At 39.2% G+C, this 20045-nt stretch overlaps 1 long non-coding RNA gene across 1 annotated transcript; it reads right to left on the bottom strand.

Annotated features, from left to right (window-relative positions):
- Positions 1 to 6857: 6857 nt before the first annotated feature.
- Positions 6858 to 13637, bottom strand: LOC119157058. Its single transcript, XR_005107361.1, has 3 exons — positions 13450 to 13637; positions 11870 to 11920; positions 6858 to 6941 (listed from the first exon to the last, which is right to left on the bottom strand). It is a non-coding gene; the product is annotated as an uncharacterized LOC119157058 (long non-coding RNA).
- Positions 13638 to 20045: the final 6408 nt, after the last annotated feature.

The raw sequence follows: 20045 nt of genomic DNA, 5'->3' as shown, positions 1-20045 counted from the left end.
GCTAGTAATGGTGTTTATAAGGCTGTCATTATTGCTCTTGGTTTGAGCTCTGTTAATATATATGTATTTTTCAAAAGAGAAGTACAACACAACATTTTCAAGTCTTGCAAAGTAAACTATCATCCCAGGCCTTAGTGTTAAGAGAGGGAAAGCAAGCGTCGAAAAGACAGGGAGCTGTTTCTCATTAACTATTGTGAGATGTCAGCAAGATTAAGGTGTCAGGGTTTAGAAAGATGAAGAAGAAAAGAATTACTTAGCAAATAGGCATAAATGAATATAAAATGTGAATAGAGGGTTCTAGCTTCTTCGAAGGGTAAAAATAGGCCAGTAGACTTTACATTGTGCTATAATCAACTCATCCACTCGATCCTGACCTTCATCTTTATAAGGTGAGACTAGCGGGAGCAAAATGTTACCGTACAGGCAATGCTGGGAACTTTCAGAACCATTATTTCTGAAAAGAAATGAATATTCAAAGGCCCTTTTGACATAATGAAGGTTAAATCCTATATAGAGTTTTGCAGGCCCATGCGAGCGCTGTCTGGGGCTCCAAAATAGCCTGAGTTCAGCCTGTCTGCGAGCTGCCTGGGAGCTGTACGGCCATGTTCAGTCCAGGGCCGATCCTGTGCTTAAACTGGTGGGAAACGGAACATTACAACCCATCTCACAAATGCAGCTACAAAGGTGGGCAGAACAAGAGGCCTGCCAGGAAGAAAGCGTCACATAGGCATACATACACCCATCCAGGGCAGTCGCTCGCCTGCAGAGCGTTTCACAACTGACTCTCAGAAACCACTTCAGGTACTGCCTGCTAATACCTGCAAACTGCCAGCTCGTACCATCCATGTACCTTTCACCTTGCCTGGAAAATACCTGAGTTCAGTTAGGGAACTATGTTTGCAGCTGCACCTGCTAAGGAGAGAAAGGTGACACCATTTTTTCTAGAAGACAAGTAATCCCAGGCAGAAACCACCATTCCTGCTTTTCAGGAGGGGGGGGAGAGGGGGAAAGGACAACAAACAATTTCTTGGCTGCCAGCAAAGAGTACAGTAGTAACACAGTGCCACTTCAGAAAACTATTATTATCCTTGTGCAAATGAGTCTTAGCAAATTGTGGACAGCATTCCTGTGTTGTTTTCACCTGACTTGAATTCACAACAGTCACTTACAAGTACAGTGGCCTTCCGTACCTAGGCTACTGCTCCACAGCCATGAACAAGCCATTTCTGAAACCGAAGGCCACTTCTAGCATCTTCCATTGATTTAAATTATGAACCAATTTAGCTAGGCTGATGTAAACCCCAATATAATTACTTTGTATCAGATTTATGCAGACAAGAAAAGATACATCTGTTCCCTCAGCAACAGTTTCGGTCCAGAAATTGTGTAGGCAGTGTATTAGCTTGTGGCCAGCCTTCAGCAATAATAATTAACTCGTTTTGCGACTGAAGCTGCTGGAAGAAGGTTGGACACACATCGCTCAGGACAACTCTAAATCACACCTTTAACACTGATGAGATCAATTTATTTTCCACATAATGTTAGAAAAAGGAGTATACCAATGCCTCAAACCCAGTGCAAAGCATTTACCTCACACTTTCATTACATTGATAGAAAAATCTCATGTCTCCTTCCAGCGATGTACTTGCAGTCACTCTGTAGATCAGGTGTGAATTTGCTTTGTGTGTAGTGAGGTGCTGTTTGCTGTATGGCCAGTAACAGTGCTGGCAATTCCAAAAAGATAGAAAAAAAAAGCGCTTCATTTTGCTAGCTGAGCTTGTAGCCCTTTGTTACCCACATGTATAAAGGTGCTCTTTGTTATGCTTTCATCTTTTTATTTATTTGGTTTGGAAATGTCCCTCTCTGTTTTGCTGTGTTATAAAAGCTTCGCTGTGTTTCCCATCTGCTGTCCTTGAGAGATCAATTGTGGAGCATTCATCAGTGGAAACATGAGGCTTTTTGCCACAGTTTCTCTAAAATTCATCTTGCCAGTCACATGCAAACTGAAATGGGTCAGTTTTCATCAGCCTTGGCATTGAGCCCTTGTGCTCTCCCATGAGCCCTGTCCAATCATTTAAGAGGGGTGGGAGTGGGAAACAAATTATGTGACTATTAATTCCAGTTTTCTTGTGCAGATGCCAGTACATCAAAAATAGATCTCCCTGGGCCAGAGCACTTTGTCATGTTATCTGGAGTAATACTAGTTTGTGAATTATGTCTGGTCAGTTTAGTGTCTCAGTTTGGTCACATTAATCTCTTTGACCACTGCCTGAATCACTGAACTCTGCCATCTCATTTTTCATCTTGCAGAAAGAAGTTGTCTGACTTTTTGTCTAGTGCCTGGCACAGCGATTGACCCCATAGCAGTCAGAGGAGCCCAGAGGTCTTACAGGCGGCAGCAGGACCAGCCACAGAGGGTACTGCCTCATCAGCCTCAACTATCTCATCCATCTCTTAATGGCCATGCAAACAGCACAGTAACCCCAGATGATGTAAGCTATCCCATTTCACGTACCTTAGCATGTTAACAGCTTGCTGCCTGTCCCAAGCTGTATGAACACAAAAAAGTCTTGAATGCACAGACAAAAATTAATTTTTAAGTACTAGAGAATTCTATATTTATACACATGATTTACATTGCCAACAATATGCTTCCCTGCGTTCCTGTATTGAGAAAATAGCCAGCTAAGCTAAGCATTCACTCAGTATATATAACCTTGATAAGCCCATGTTGCAGATATAGTTTTGAAATTGCATTTTTATGGACCTATCTAGGTTTATTTGCCTTAGATGTTTAAATGATCCATAGATTAGGAAATATGATTGATAATTTCAGTAAATAGTTTAGAAAAATCCCTACAGAAGGTTCAGAATACATTTGCAAGTGAAACATGTCATCCTGCCAGAGGATTAATTTTGACTTTGTTGTCAGTAAAAATATATATTTCAATATGCTTCTTCTTAAACCAATAAGTGTTAAAATACACTTTTTCAAAAATTAGAAGTTGTATTTAAAATAGAGTCTTTTTCAATTAAATGTGTACAGTTAAGACAAGTAAAAAAAGTCTTTCTACTGTGGAAACCTATAAAAGGTAAGAATGGAAAAGAACTTACCTGCTAATGCTACAGAAATGTATAACACAAGCACCTAGATACTGTTGTATGGTATCAACTCAAGATATTTTAGAATAGAATAGTTCAGTTGGAAGGGATGTACAGTGATCATCTAGTCCATTTGGAAACTAGCCTGTACACAACGCAAGAAATATTAGGTTGCTTATAATAGCTATTTATCTAGAGGCCTTTAGAATGACATTTTATCAAAGAAAAAAAAATTACCTTTTCACCTTTTTCTTGGAAAAGAACTCAGATCATTGGGTTTTATTTCTGCCATAAAGGAACAAGGGAATGTAGTTCCCTGTGAAAATATGAGTAGTAGTTTTGGGGTAAAATGAAGATTAACTGTCGCTAAAGGCAGAAAAAAGCCTAGCACATCCCCTTCCCTCCAGTCTCACTGTGTCATCCCTTTCCATTTTTTTTTTTTTTTTACAGTTGCCTCTGATTTCTTAGCTTCCCTGATAAAAACAAGGGGGGGGGGGGGGGTGGGGGTGGTCCTCAGAAGCTAAACAAATAGATTAACTACATTCCCATAAGAAAGAAATCCAAGTTCATGAATACATTCTTATCTCTATGAATTCCTTTGAGATTTTGAAAATTAGAGAAGTTGATAAACTTAAGATTTTGAAAGAGAAACTTGAACTGAAAAGTGTCAAAAGCAACAGTTTCCCAGAGATACATCACAATTTTGAGAAATGTGTCAGGATTTGATTTCACCTTATATGGAAATGATAAGTTGTCTTAAAAATAGAGATATATTTATCTGTTGTAGAAGGATGACCTTCCAGGATACCGCACGATGAATTAGATGTATTCATAGTGCTGGTAAGGGTGCTTAAAGTGGCTATATCTGAAGAATCTACCCATCTTTACAAGAGGGACTGAAGGGGAAGAAAAGTTGTCCAAGGGACAGCAGCTGCAAATAGCATACTTTTTCAAAAATTCATCTGTGATCAAGATTATCAGCAAATCAAGGATTTGTTAATAATGCAATATAAGCCACTACTAGCTGCTTTCGTATCTGTTACAGAGGTTGCTACATTGCTCAAAATAGGATAGAATAAAACTGTACAAGCACTAAACTCAGCTTTCTGATAAGCAGGTTTTAAAACACAGTATGATTTGTTCTAACAGGATCTTCTTTAGTAAATGGTGAAATGAAGTAAGAGAAAGGAATAGATAGTGAAATGCAAGACCTAATATTTCCAAGGAAAATCTTATTTGCTTGAACACGGAAAAGAGCTTTTAAACATTACGAGCCAACCACAGCGATGGGTAAAAACCGGGTGTCCTCATATTCTGGGCATGGATGTTCAACTTTGTAAAATTCAGTCTATTTCTCTATAAGGCTATGCCTGAAACAGATATTAAAATGAAGCTGAAATATAGAGTAGGGTCTGCTTTGGGGGGAAGAACTGAGAAAGGCTAAGTTGTGAATTGAAGCCAATATTTCATTGCTAAAGATCAACTGTGTTAAAAATAGTGAGAAATTTAGAGGAAGAGCTAACTTTGAAAGAATCACCTTCGAGACAGGACAGTAAACCTCCAACTGCCCTAAAAGAGCTTTTGCCAGGAATTTCGTTACAAAAGTTTATTTCATCAAGGCAAGTTGTCAGTCAGCAAGTATTCTGTTCCAACACTTCTGAGTTTCTTGCGAAAAGATACACCACAGATTTATACCCAAGACAGAAATGACAAAGGTCAGTTCAAGAGTGGAAGAATATTTCAGAATTACTCAAGCTTTCTAGCTTTGTTTAGCACAGTCAGGGAAAGGAATACCTCTCTACATAACAGAAGGTCATAACGAGCACCGTGTTAGGGCCCTGCTATATCAAAACCACAATATTGATAGCATCCCCATGACAATAGAAATGCGAATGAAATAGTGAGGAATAACTGCATTTATGAAAGGGCTCTTTTATGAAATATCTCCGCTTGGGCCACTTGCCTCTGTCAGTGATACACTGGTGGAGAAAATATTGCTGTTGAGACATGCTGTCAGTGCCCATAACCTCTCTGGCCAGTGACAGGGTAAAAGTGGGGAAGTTTTAGGAAGTGGCACTGTAGCCTGGTCTTTGCTTTGGGAAATTCCTTCGGACATCAGGTGGAGTTGAAACACGGAACTGCTACTCTACCTAAAGACCATTCTCCTGAAGGGATGACCTGATCCCACGGTCAGTGCAGCATGTGGTAGATATTTCTTCTATTTGAAGTAAGAATATTCATCTCTTTATACAGATGCCTTATCTTCCAGACAATGCAGTAATCAAGGCTCAAAGCAAGACTGACACGGACAAATCAAGGTTTTCTTGTTTACTCAGCATGCAAGGACCTAAGCTGCATGAACATAGAGACACAAACAGGCAAAACTACAGGTGCCTGCACTCTGCTCCTAACTTCTAGTATGGGTTCCACCTACACCAGGCAGATTCTCCAGACTCGTCACTGAAGCGTAAAGTTGTTAAGCAACCTTCTGAATGGAAGGCTGTGATTGATCAGAAACAAGACTGATTTTAATGTGGATTGCATTAATGAGAAAAACACGAAAGGACATTGAAGTATCATGTTGAGGTAGCACATCCAGGAGGACAGCAGTGACTCTCCACAGTCTCAAAACAGCAGCAACTCTCTAACTCCACCCTAGAGTCATCTCCAGGAGGGCTGGGCAGTCCAGCAGTGGAGACTGACTCACAGCCTTCTTTATGGTATCTTTGTTATTTATGAAATAGATAGGATTTCTCCCTGTCTCTTACTAGCTAGTGATGTATCTGTCACTGGATATTGTCCCAGTTATCAAATCAGATGATGCAAAAAGAACTTTAATTTCCTTGCTGGAGTTCTAAAATAGATGAGGAGAATTTTAGGGTGAGCTATCATTCCAGCCTAAGGACATCTGGAAGTATCAGCCATACTGGGAAGAAATGAAACTGAAACTTCTGTCTGGTTCAAGGGGCTCAGAGAAATCCAAAGTTCTGAAAGAATTATTTACTTTAAGTAATGATAAGTAAACAAGTGGATCTTCTACCTATTGCGCTGGGTGGAGAAAAAATGACACTCCTTTGGATAATCAGGGCTGAGCAGAATTTAACAAAATTAAGATAACTCTTGCAAAGTGTATTTGGGTTTCACAGACAAAATTTAAAGAGCAGACTGATTAAATATATTCCAGAATTTACTTGTAAGAACAGACATCTCAGTAGAGCAATCACTATGTGATTACTTTAACTGCCACAAGAAGGATATAAGGAATGGAATGTAGCTACATAGATGCTGTCTCACATGATTATTTGCAAGAAATCCTATGAGGAAAAAAAAAAGAAAATCAAATAATGGACAGAAGGACTAGCGGAAAGTATGAAAGAAGTGCTTATGGAGTTAGGTGCAATTTGCAATACAGGTTGCCAATGAAATATACAGAACGTCAATATTTTCTTTAGAACCTTAGATTAAAGATTTAAGCGATAAAGTTGAAGATGGGAACCGGAGTGAGAGTTGCTGCTGGGGAGAATGCTGCAACTATCAGACATATTCACAGTGAAATGGTAGTGATGCTTAATGTCCAGTTTAACAAGTTTAACAGCAAAGAACAAATTGTTCACAAAATTAAAGCAGTCGATTGATCACTGAACCTTTCAGTTTCGTAGGCTGATATGGGCTGGAGTGGCTGGGAAGTAGTTTCCTCAATAAGTGGAATGAATACCTCGATGAATAGCCTCATTGTTGGCCCCCAAATACCCTACCTCACATTTAGTCACATTAGGGATCAATCCAAGTCACGTTTTCATTCGCTGTTTTCCTTTACCAGACTGGAAATCCTGAGAGTCCTGTTGAACCCAGATGAAGAAGAAATGGAAATTATATTAGCATTGAATGCACACTTCCGAAAGAAATACATGTGGGTAGACCAAACATATAAATTCTGATTTTCTTTATTTTGAAAGAAATTTTGTATATTAGCAGAAGTTTATACAGCTCTATCACTCTTTTCCCCATCATAGCTTATTGATTAAATTCACTGAAAAGCCTCTGCAAGAGCGAAGTTAATGATTCAAAGAGACACATAAGTGCATTTTAAGGATTGCTAGGAAGATAGAGTAGAAGTATGTGTAGACAAGGGACTATGGCAGTTCTTGTGGAGCAATAAATCACACAATGAATGTGATGTAGCCCTGATGAGTGGCAGCCATCTGCACCCTCCCGTCCTGGCACCTAAGAGGTACAAGCCTGATGGTGGGGTTTTCTCTGTTTATTCCACACTTACTATACTTTCACTGTAGAATGCACAATTTGCATTGTAATGCTAGGTACTGTAAAACACGGCTATTAAGGGAGAATTTTCTAAATTAAGAATGGCTCAAGCCTAACTAAGTATCGCCAGAATTAGATTATGTTACTGGGAACTCAGACAAATCATGCTCTGAGTTGTTCAGAAAACCTGCTGGTGAAGGTGTTCAAAAGGTGGAATAAATAGAATAAATAATAAAATCAGAACTTTCAATTGAACTTGTCTTGTCCTTGTACCGTCTTTGAGGGCAACCAATAGATATGTTTTCAAAGGCTGTTCCAGTGGTTAGAGCAAGTGACATCTGCATTTGAATCACAGCACATGCAAAGAGTTTATGTCAAGAATCATTACCACTTAAACGAGGGTCATCTGGTATTTCAAAAGGAAAAAAAAAACAACCCCAAACCTCTTCTCATGGCAGGGATTATGGCAATGTAAGATGAGTCTAAGCTCATAGTCATGCACAAGGGCTAGACTGCTTTGCCCACTCCTGTTAGGCAGCATGAGTGTGATACTCAGCGTGTTGGTTGGCTGAGCTCTCCAATGGGCGCTGTAGTTTCTCTGAGACAAGGCTGCTTCCACAGCTTGTATTTGTACAGCACCTAGCACTGTGATTTGTTCTGAAAGCACGTGGTACAAAGAATATATTATAATTGTAGTGGCTTCCTAACTGAAGTCCTAAGTCAAACATGTCAGAAGTAATGAAACTAGATTGGAGAATGACTGATAATACTAATCATTACAGCTATGATAGATTTGAGAGTCTTGAAAATGTACATGGCTACAGCTATTTCTGGAAATAATGATTTTGAGAACTGCCCGTTTCCTATGTTAATCTCACTGCTTGATTAATGCTGGCTCTATCACTCTGAACCATATAAATCGAGTAGTAACGTCATTGCACCTTTTTAACAACTCCAGAGCAACTGTTAAGTTTGATTTGACAACTGTGGTGTCTGCTTAGTTTAGCAGAACTTATGGCGGAGAGTCCTAGAAGATTCCAAGTGCATTTATTAATTTGATATAAAATGCGTGAAAGAAGCACGCAGAGTTATTTCTTTGTTTCCTCCCCTCAAAATTGCAACTGGGCCAGTAACTCTTAATACAAAGTTAATTTAGTCAAGATACTTGGGAGCCACTTGGCTCTGTTTCTAAATTCCTCCCTTTGTCCTTCGCAAAGCTCTTTGAAGTGTTACTCTGCGAGGTGGATGTTGTAATGAGCCTGTTTCTAAGAGGATCAAAGTAGCAGAGCTGCCCAAAGCAGCATCAAAGATACACAACAGAGAGCCCTTTAATGAGCAAGAGGGACATGACTGTCTTTTCCCCAAAATAAACCCCTAAAACAGGATTTAGATTAAATATTTAAAATTGAAAATTATTTTATTTTGTCTGGAGCTTGCTAGCAGAAAGCAAAAACCTCAAAGAGAAGAGGAGACTTCTCCAGCTGACTCTGCTAAAAGTTAATGACTGGCATTTGCTCGATGCTTCACCACCACTTAATGAAGTCCAAATACCTGTGGCCTAAGCTAAAGGTGGCAGCAGCAGCCGGCACAGGCACAGGCAGAATAGCAGCCTCGTGCTAGAGCAGATTCCTTTCCCATGGATATGAAAATAGAAAGCAAACATACGGCAGGAAGCTGCGGCAAACACTGCGGAGCGAGAAGACAGCTTGGAGAGGGAACGGGGGAAGGGTGGGAGAAAAAAAAAGGAGTGGGAGGCAGGACTGGACATGTAAATTATGTGCCAGGAAATGAATTCCTTATAATGTCTCTTGCCAGAAGCTAAATCCTAGCAAATGTTAAGTTGTCTTTTTTCCCTTTCTTTTGCTCTTTCCACTGTTCCGCTGAGGGTCAGGGAGGAAGGAGCAGGGACAGGAAGAGGGGCCATTCAGTGTTTACTTACTTATTGTGTGACTGAAGTGCTATATGATCCAGCTTTAACATTAGAAGGCATGTGACCCCATAAAAGTGACGAACAGGATAATATCCTGCTTCTCATTACACATGGTTTTTCGACTTACTTTATTTGGCCACGGGGATCCTTCAATATGTTCTAGGGATGAAATACCAGAAGAAATGTGTTTCTGTTCAGAGGCTGGATGTGCTTATTGCGCTGTGTTCAGTAATGAAATGGGGGCTTATTTTGTTTGACTCGATAGCTATCTGTGCAAATATTGCTTCAACTTAGGTTTGTGTTTGTTTAAGGAATCACCTACTGCATCTGTCAAGACTGCAGAAATGTATGCCACTGACCTGCGCTTAACTTGGCTATAAAATGAGAAGACTTGTGTTTAAGGTTAAACCTGTATGCAGGGTTGGGAGGGTTTTTTTGGAATTCAGCAGAAACCATCTGGCAGAAAGTTAAAAAACCCTAGTAGCAAGCCTTTAGCTGCCGAGCAAAGTACAATTCTAGCTTATGAGAAATCAATGATATATGATGCAGAAAACAGAATGACTAATGAAACTGGACACAAAATAGTTATATAATACATTAACATTTACTGGGCATTAAGCATGAAAGGTAGCCCAGGCAACTTTTTTCCTTCCCAGCCCACACAGTTTGGGATACCATATATCCCAGCATACGCAATGCCATGGACAAAACCAGTACCAGTTCCCTTGAAGAATTCTGTGGGTAAAAGCACTGGACACTTCCAGAACTAAGGAACACATATCTGATCTTTTTTTCTTTTTTAATTAACTGCAGCACTGCAATGGTCATGGGATTTTGTACATAGTAATGTTTTTTAACTTAAGTTAAGTAAAATGCTGCTTTTCAGCAAAAGGCGCTGAGAAACCAGAATTTCCAGTGAAAGAAATTGCCTGGAAAGCACAGCTCCCACTTTCTTTACTTCACAGGGTAAAAAGTACATGGCTCTTCCTAGAGTACTGTTATCTCTGGAAATGTAAATATTTATGAATGCTTTTATCATATTGAAATCAGTAAGTCTTCAGAGCTTTAAAAATTAACTAACTTTCTGCATATCCATTTCTAATGAGGATTTGTTAACTTGACAACAATTGGTTAACCTAATAACATTGGAAAATCTTGACCGTTGTGACCTGGTTGACATTTTACAGCAGATACAACTTCTAAGACATTGATAGCGAATACACCTTCTGAAGTTGTCCACTGTAGAAATAGTATATGTACACTCATGTATATATGTAATTCATCATCCATGTGTTTGTGGGTCCACCACTATTGAATTGCTTGAAAAGATTTTGATGCTACAAGTGAAAACAGAAATTCTTAGCATCCACATTCGTCTTTTATGTTCACATTTCTATCTCCTAGAACATAAACCACTAAAGAATATATAAGATGCAAAGAACATAGCAATAGAAAAAGAAAGCCTTTGCAATATCAGTTTTAGATGTGAGATAACATATAAACACAAGAACAAAATGAATAAGAATATCAAATGAGGTGTCAGGCTTTTGAACTTGGATTGTTGAAGGCTAATCTCCACAAAGAGCATCAGTCAAGGCTTTGACTCACAGGGATTTGGGTGCAGAGGAGATGCAGGGCCTACATCGTTCCACTTTCTTCATATGGTATGAAATATGTTTGATTTAAAGTGATTGTCTAGAACTGTTCCATCTTAGTGTCAGTTCTTCACAGTGTCTTACAAAAAATTAATAATTTTTTAAGAGTGACTTATTCCCCCCTGAATGTTAAGCCCTTTTTGAGCACCATGATTTCTACTGATTTCTTCTGCTTTAATACCAAGTATAGCCTATATTACTCAGTTCTGGTAATGCCCTAACTGAGGAATAACAACTGTTACATAAGAATGTTTTATTTCCCACATGGGTTGAAAGAATCCCTAAGAACCTTTTAAGCACTCAGCTTGAATTGTATTGATCTGTTTTCCTTACTAACACAGATTAACTATATTTTAAATTAAAACAATTGGAAAGCAGAGTTCTACTCAGCACATACAAGCAATCATTTCTTAAAAGTGCTAGTTCAAGCATTTTTTGCTATACCTGTAAGGTGGCTACATCTTGCTTTTGAAAATTTTGGGTACGAAATGAAAAGGACATTTCACTGAAAACCATATGATTAGTTAGTGTCAAGTTCTGGCATATTGCTCTCCCAGGAAATTACTGTACTAGTTTAGTTAGACAGTGTCTAAGCTATTTGCTGCAGTCTTGTTGATTTAATGCTGCTAAAAATGAAGAGAGGAACATGTACTAATAGATGCTATATTAAGTGCTCCATAAAATCTTGTATACAAAACCAACTTGCAGCTTTCTCACACATGTGTTTCAAAATGTAAGCTTTCGGTACCATTAGTCATAGCTTTCAAAGGTTTCTCTGATAAACCAGTAATTGCCTAGTCCCTTCTGAGTAGTGGTTTTCCCATGAGTATCATCAATGAGAAACCTTCTTCCCAAAATCCACTTATGCTAGGGAAGAGTCAAGAACAGTTCCAACTGTCAAACCATAGGAAGGACCTACCTGGAGGCTGCAGGACAGTCAAGGTACAATGAACACTGTCAGCTACTTCCCCTGAAAAAAAAAAGCATAAAAATAATTACCACAGGCTGTAAATAGATTATGTATACACATAAAATAAGCTTATCTTTCTACAGATATGCCGTATGAAATCTTACTGTCATTACAGTTATCGATAGGACATAATTTTTCTAAATGATGAGGCACCCGATTATGATACTTCAATAAATGGGATATAACGATGTCTTCATTGTCAAAACCATGAATAACAGCAAGTGGAAACCAATGCTTTTTGGCATTTCTGTGCTACCCAGAATCATGAACCGAGATGTCTGAGTAAAGCAGTTTTTGTCTAACATCCTGTCAAATGATTTTCCAAAACTCTGTATTCAGTGAAAATCAAGACAGATGTCATATCCTTATGCAGTATTAAACACTGGTTCAGATCCCCTGGCCTCAGAGATGCTCTGTAGCAGTGGTACCTGAAGCAAGCTATCTTTGATGCTTTAGCTTCCTTTTTGAAAAACTAGGCAAAACTACCCACATGCAATACAATTACCACAGGTTTCTAATAGGGACTCACAAGCAAGCCATACTGAAAATCTTGTGGGAGCTGCTGAAACGGGGTTTTTTTTTGCATTAACATGTTTTACCTACATTTGAAGTGCTAGCTCCTTCTCTGCCTTTAAACATAAGGAAGTTTTACTAGGTAGCCCAAACAGAATATTGGGAAAGTAATTATCAGAAAAAAAAGACATCTGACAAAATGAACTGTAATTTGCTTTTATGCTTCTGATCTATACTGAGACTGAGTACTTCGGAAAATCAAATTGTTAAAGAATTTGCTTGACCTTGTTAAAAATGTTCCATTTCACTTTGGGTCAAGTTCTTGACCATACAATACTGTGTAAACAGTTTGCTGCAAATACAGTGAGGTGCTACATACTTCAATTCTATTCAATTAAGCTTATGAACACTACATTTTAAGATTGTTTCATCATACCTGGCATTCTTGAGGGTATTAAACTCATAGCTATAATGTGGTATTTTAAAAATTAAATTTTTCTAACTCAATATCACAAATTATGCTACAGTCCATTTAAATCTTATGTGTAAATCAAGAGCAGTTTGGTCAAATTCTGTGATTCTATAAAACATTTTAAAATTGTTGAAATGGTATGTTTTACTCAATAATTTCCTTTACATTATAAAGCACTGATTCAAACATGACAAGAAGGTACTCTTTCACATTAGTTGTTATTTATATTTCCAGCTTCCTCTCTAGAGGTATCAGCAGGTTAAGGATTAGACAAACTCATGGTCAACAGGTCATCAAACGGACGAAAAGGGGGTACATTCCTGCCTAGTTCTAAAACAGCTAGTAAACCAATTCTGCATGTCAAGGAGCTGAGGGGACTGGACTACTGGAAGAGCATAGGCTCACGTGTCCTTCCCCATGGCACTTCTAAGAGAGTTCTGTGATAGATGGGCCACTGGTCTGGCCCATCAGAACATTTCTTCCTTTCTTAGTAATAAAAGATAATCAAAAACAAACAACAACAAGAAATAAAAATATTGCTTACCTCTCTGTTTTTTTGTGTAAATTTGTCCTTCTCTTCCTACTGTAAAAACAGCTGGAGAAGGAGAATACTGAAAAAATGTGCTTGTGACTAACAGTGATTTATAATGCGGGGTCAGAATTTAGCTCAAATGCTGCTTTTCTCTTCAAAAAGCAGCAGCATTTTTTAAGGCGATTAGCAGTTGCAGTGTCTTTTCATTTCATAATATGAATTATTCCTAGCATGGACAAATAAAGAGAAAAAATGCAACAACAAACAACTAACACAATAGTTCTTTTGTGACCACCACCAATCCACAAAAATATTATTTTCCTTTCCTTCCTTCATCTGCATATGTATTTATTTGCAGAAGGCAAAACACAACTATATAGATCATTTAAATTCTGAAAGATATGAAACTTGGATGACTCAGTGGAAAGTTCTCAGAAATAATCTTGATGAAGTGGTTTTATTCATCTCATTCTACTTTTCTCAAGGGCTGACATACGCATAAAAGGGGAACATGATCCCTTGCACATGTTCTCCATGAGGACTGTGTGTAGCACAATCATTAACTTAAAACAAGCTTTGCTGACTCTTACTCAAAGGCATTGCTGAATCCAAGCCAAAGGAATTCAGACTGGCATTTCTCCATCTCCTCTAATGAGGGAACAGGGTGAAAGGACAATCCTGTTTCACTACAGCACATATTACAGGGTTTCGGTGAACCTATATGATCTGCCCCAACGGCTCTGCTGCGCAGTGTGGGACGTTTTACAAGTGGGATACTTCTCTTGTGCTGCTGAAGCTGGGGATGCTCAAAGACAGAGGGAGGGATAGCTGAGAAAGAGGGGGGGATGGCTGAGAAAGCAGACAGCTAGGACCATGCCTCACTAGGCACTGCTAGCATGGCGAGATCCTACCAACACCAACCACGGACACTTCAGCAAGTCCCCTGACTCGTGTTCGTCCCTCAAGCAGGGAACAACATTATGATTAGACCATATAACACACATGCTGTGTATATGTGAAAGGGACTTGATTCTTTTCTGGGAGAAATGGAAAACACAGAGCGGTCACATCAGCTCCTGAGTGACAGCATTAGCTAAGGGCACAGAAATGTATCTGGGGGGAGAGCAGCTCTTTAATCAAGTGAGGACTGACAGCAGAAGCCCTTGTCCCTCACAGTCATCCGGCTTTGCTCTAGTGCCCTCTCTGCTGCTTCTGGGTTTTCCAAGGGCTCTGCCTCCTATTCTTCCTTCGACTGCTTTCCTCCTTTGTCAGTCCTACCATATGGTCCTAAAACTTGACAGGGAAGATCCACCTCCAGGTTGAAACAAGCCAAACATATGGAATGCTCTTTCAGAAGTGAGGGTGAGAATCATCTTTAGATGATCAGTAACCCTGGCTACTGTTTTGTGCTGCTAGAGAAAGCCACTTGCAATGACCAGTAAATAACCTAACTAGTCAATTTTGGGAAATGGAAAATCCAACCTCTATATATGAGTTTTACTGGTAACAAAGTTTGTAATTTTTTGATTCAAAACTAATTTGTCTGTTATAAAAAAAATCATCCGGGTCAAATCCAAGCCAAGCAGTTGATTTTTCAGAAGTAGTATTTTGTTTTCAGTCAGTTCAACTTCTTTCAGTAGCCACTTGAGCATCGCGTGCTGTCCCATGGGAAGTGGACTGGAGTATTCCCCTTCGAGCCAGCTTTCCTTGTCTGATGTATCCTCACTGTCTTCTCTCCAGGTAAAGCTCAAAAATGAACTAAAAAGGTAAATACATGAACAGTATCTGACAGGATAAATGGAGTAAGGACAGAGCCCAGCATACTGTAAGTAATAAATATTTTATAAGAACAAAAGAATAATTATAATGGGGCAGATAAAACATTCATTTAGTACACATTTGTGTTTTTACAGTGGTCAGCAGAGGAGGTTAGAAGATACAAGAAAATTAGAAATTAATTGCTGCTTCTGATGTATTGTGTCAGCTCCCAAAAATGTGCCATTTCTAGGACATCCTGAGCTACAGATTGCACCCAAAGCACCGTAATATCAACTTTATGCGTCTTCAAATTAATATTTCAATCTGTTTAAATCCATTTATGCTTTTGGCCTTCAGAACTTTCTGCAGCAGTGACAACTTCAGTTTAATTATGCATAGTGTGAAGAAAGGGCTTCCTTGACTCATTTCAAAACTTTTATTTTAAAATTGGTATTGGGTGTCTTCCAGTGCTTTAATTGAGCAGCAGTGAATAATGATTCCCTAGCTACCACGCCAATCCCAATTTTTCAAACTTGTGCCATATCCCTCTCATCGCCTCTTCTGTCCGTGCACCCTCTCTTCCTGTGGAAATGGTAAGTTTCTCTCCTCTCCACAGCCCTCTCACATGTCCCTTCAACTAAAATTCCCATAAGTCTCACAAAGCAGTTCAGGGGGATGCAAAATCATTCCACATGAATTTAAACCAAAACATTTCAAAATTTCTAAGTAGTATTGTTGATGACCTTCTTGTGCATTCTGCATGCTTTACTTCAGTCCCACGGAGGTATGAAAATAGTTACAGAGATTTAATAATTTTGCTGGGAATAAGAATTGTGATTTCAGTCAGTTTTATCAGAATTTTTCCTAAATTTTGAGAAGTTTGTCCTCATACATATTTCTCTGATCCATGTTGACATCAACAGTAAAGTCCAATTTGCCACAAAATTTAAAAAAATCTCCAGAAGAATACTCTGTTAATTAAGACTCACACGTCAAATTTTCCTTTTCTCCAAGTTGAAATATTTTGCCGCCAAATATGGGAGTCAAAGTGACTGCAGGCAGATGTCACACAGGCTTCCTTTTGAAGCTGCATGAAGTATAAGGCAGCAAAAATAACAAGTAGTAAATTTAACTTGGTTTTAATATTATTTTTTTAATAGAGTAGGTCACCTTGGTAAAACAAAGTAATGACCTGTAAGTTTAAACTCAATTGATTTTAGTGGATTTGCACTCGAACAGAGAGAATTTATCATCTGATGTTTTCCTTTAAACAGTCCTTCTCCAAATGTTATGGTGGAGACAGATATTTTTTGGACACTTCTAACATTGTCAGACTAACACTTGACAGTTATGCACACATGGTAGGGCAGAGAGATGTTGTTCTCAAAAAAAAAATAAAAAAATCACAAGCTGAAATGAAGCTGCTGCAGACCGGTGCTGAGGCATTGGGGCTATAAGTCTTTCTCAGATACCATTACTAAGATAACAAAAATGCGTATGCTTATTTTCAAGCGCTGTGCCTGGAGAACGAGCACAGCACGGCTGTCATCCGAACAGCCTGCTCGCCTGCTCTGGAGACGGTTTTATATTCCAAGGCATCCTTCCTCTCTCCACCAGTTGTAGTCACTTGCCCCTTTTGCTCTGAAAATAAATCAATTTCATCTGCCGCAGTTCGATTTCTTTCTTCTCTCTGCCTCAGTTCCTCACTCCCGCTCTCTCTTTGATGAAAGCCTCTTTCCACTGCACCATATGGCAGCTGAGAGAAGGGCAGAGCCATGATCTAGCTTGTAACAAAAGGGGCTGTGGTGTCAAAAAGCCTCATGAATGTATGAGACACATTCATGTATAGAGAAATGCCTCGAGCTCTGACAGGGAGGACTAAAGAGAAGGCTGATAGGCCTGACATCACTTTCGAGTTGAGAAAACCAGCAGCTCTCTCTGCAGCTCATCCCCTCCTCCCTCCCCCTCTTTGGTTTCACGCCAAAATCCTATTAGATCTATTAATGTCATGAGACACAAAGTCAGAGTGTGTGGCAGAACAAGAAATTAAATCAGGCCACCTTATTTACTCCCTATCACTGCTTTTGAGATAGAATCATACTACTAAAAGAAAAAACAACCCACAGCCAAACAACAGGCTTGAATAGTGTGCCTAAGAATAAAAAAGCAGGTCCTATCCCCCACAGAAGGGGTTGGTGCACACCCCTGTACATTGCCTGTGGTGGCAGATTTGCAGCAGAAGTGCAAACTGATCACTTACAGGGCAACCCTGAAAACACTGTTTAAAGTACACTGTTGGGTTTATTTTGCTTTCTCAAGTTTCTCAAGCTGCTGTTGATACAAACAAAGGACTCTGAGGTTGGAAAATTCACTAGACGCATTACCATGTGTCCACATTGAGCTGTTACAGAAGAATTACGCTTCATTTTTGAATATGAGAGAGATGCAGACTGGCACTTACAAAGCATGCATTCCTTCGTCCTCCTCTCCCTTCTGTTTCGCTTCCTCTTTTTTTGTCTTGGCAATGTTTGCCATGCTTCAGTCCACAGAAACGTCTACAAAATACATTCACAACCTTTACACACAAAGTTAACAAAATGATAGGATATACACATCTGAACTACATTTATTGCAAAGTTTTATCATTAATAAGAGAGAGAAAACCCACCGCTGTTGTGCAGCAGAATGTAACCACGCGTATGTTATGAATAACTTTGTTACTGCACTTAAATAGGGAACACGGTGCTGCTTTATTTCCATAAAATGAAGCGCTAGTTAAACCGTTAAACTAGAAACACATTACTATTGCTGTTTCTTCCCCAGAAAGGCCTCAGAAATCACAAAACTCTGTGTCCCTGGGGTTATTTAAAGGAAGCTGGGCAACCTTCCAAACGCTGGTATAGGCGACCTTTGAAAGTATTCAACAATAACAGTCCCCTATGAAATAAATCCATGGACATGTGTATAGTAACTCGGCAGTGGCATAGAAGTTTCAAGATGAACTTCTATCAGTGCTGTTGGATCATGTCCCTACAATTAGTTTAGAAGATTTTACTGAATGCATGGCTTATATAATTGTTTATAACATGTTTATAGTATCTCCCAAGTCTCCCTTCTTGGAATGCACTTAGTGTAAAGCTATTGAACAGTGTTACATATCTATGTATATATTAAAGATAGTACTTATAGGTTCATCATGAGTCGCAAACAACTGAAAGTGACTTAGTTTCAAAAACAAACTGCAATTAATTGAGAAATGTAAAAGTTTCACTGGAAATCAGTTCGATGGCATCTTTTTAAAATGAATCCTGTCATACACTGGGAAAAAAAACCCGTTGTAAACGCTCCTCAGGAATGCCTCTGAAACGTCTCTGGGCAGGTAACCTGGCGTTCATGATATTTGATAGACTCAATAAAGCCTCAGTGCAGTTGGGGTTTCTTAAATTGTAACAGGCAGAGTTTAAGCTCTCCTCTGCGAGTGTGACTTGTGGCGGGTCCCTGCTGGGAGGGAGGGAGGGAGGCCGGGAAGGCAAGGAACAATGCCGCCATTCAGACTGCCCCATTCAGCCCAGCCACATCTGTTTACATGGCCTGCGCCCACCTCTGAAAAGGGTGGTCCTCCCACCTCCATTTTATCTCACATGGTCCTGAATGGCGAGCGGTCTGAAAGGCTTTTCTGCTGGAAATCTGCAGTTTCAAATTTACTTGATGAGACCGGAGCTAAAAGACAGACTAACAATAACGTTTGCATGTTTCTATAGTCTGGTTTGGAATTTACTGTAACCTGAGAACAACTGTAAAATCATCCCACACCACCCGGTCTCAAAATGAGTCTAGCACATAGGATACCGACACTGAACTCGTAGGGCTGGATTTTGCATTTAGTCTTTCATTTGCATATGTTTTTAAGGAGTTTTTCCTGTAAAATAATGTTATGGCTCAAATATTTTTGAAACAACTTTGCAGCACTCAGGGAAGCACCAGAAAGTACATTTTACCAAAAAGCACTTTTTCCTTATATACAACCATGTTTAGCGTCCATAGATTCACATTCTGAACTTCAATAAATATTCATGTGGAAATACTGTGACTACAATAAATTTCTATCTGTTTAGATACCAGCTCTGCAAGTTTCAGACTTTGCACAGCAGATACTTCATAGCAACCGACATATTTAAGGAATGTTAAAAATGGCCGGAGACTAACAGACCAACCCCACATTTTTATTTGAATCGAAACTTCCTCTGATAGTAAAATTGTGCATGTCCTTCAGAGAGTCAGAGGAAGCCCCTGATAACCAGGGAAAGCAGAAGATGCTCAAAGCCCCCCAGGCCTATGGCTGACAGCTCTCAGCGTACCAGTGTGTGATCCAGTCTCATGTAGCAATATATAAACACGAAGCAAACTTTGTGAATTCAATGTCAGCATGATTTGTCTCCATTGATTAACTGCATTCAATGAACTTATAGAAGTTTTGCCTGAATAAGAAATGCAGGCTCACATGTCTGCCAAAGCCATCACAGTAATTGTACCGTAAAACTGCTAAGTCTGCAAGTGTGCTGAAATTCATGCTGTAGGTGACATGATGTTATCACAATACATTGCACGTATAATACGGAAAAAATCCTGCAAGTGCCAAAGGAGACTACAAAGCGAAGTTGTTAAAGAAAAAACAAGATAGTCTGCTACTTACAAGGTATTAAATGACAGAAAATTAGCTAGAGACAGAACGTGAAAAATCTGAAAAAAGACACTCAGGAGAAGATTACTGAGATATGAACTCTGGCTCACTCAGGTGAATTACCGTGAACTTGTATAGTGCTCGGTGATTTGCTGTGCAGATCTTGTTG

The sequence above is a fragment of the Falco rusticolus genome, chromosome 1 (genome assembly GCF_015220075.1).
Source record: "Falco rusticolus isolate bFalRus1 chromosome 1, bFalRus1.pri, whole genome shotgun sequence".
Taxonomy (NCBI): Eukaryota; Metazoa; Chordata; class Aves; order Falconiformes; family Falconidae; genus Falco; species Falco rusticolus.
Note: the sequence above shows the minus strand (reverse complement) of the source record. Positions and strands in the feature narration are given on the sequence as shown.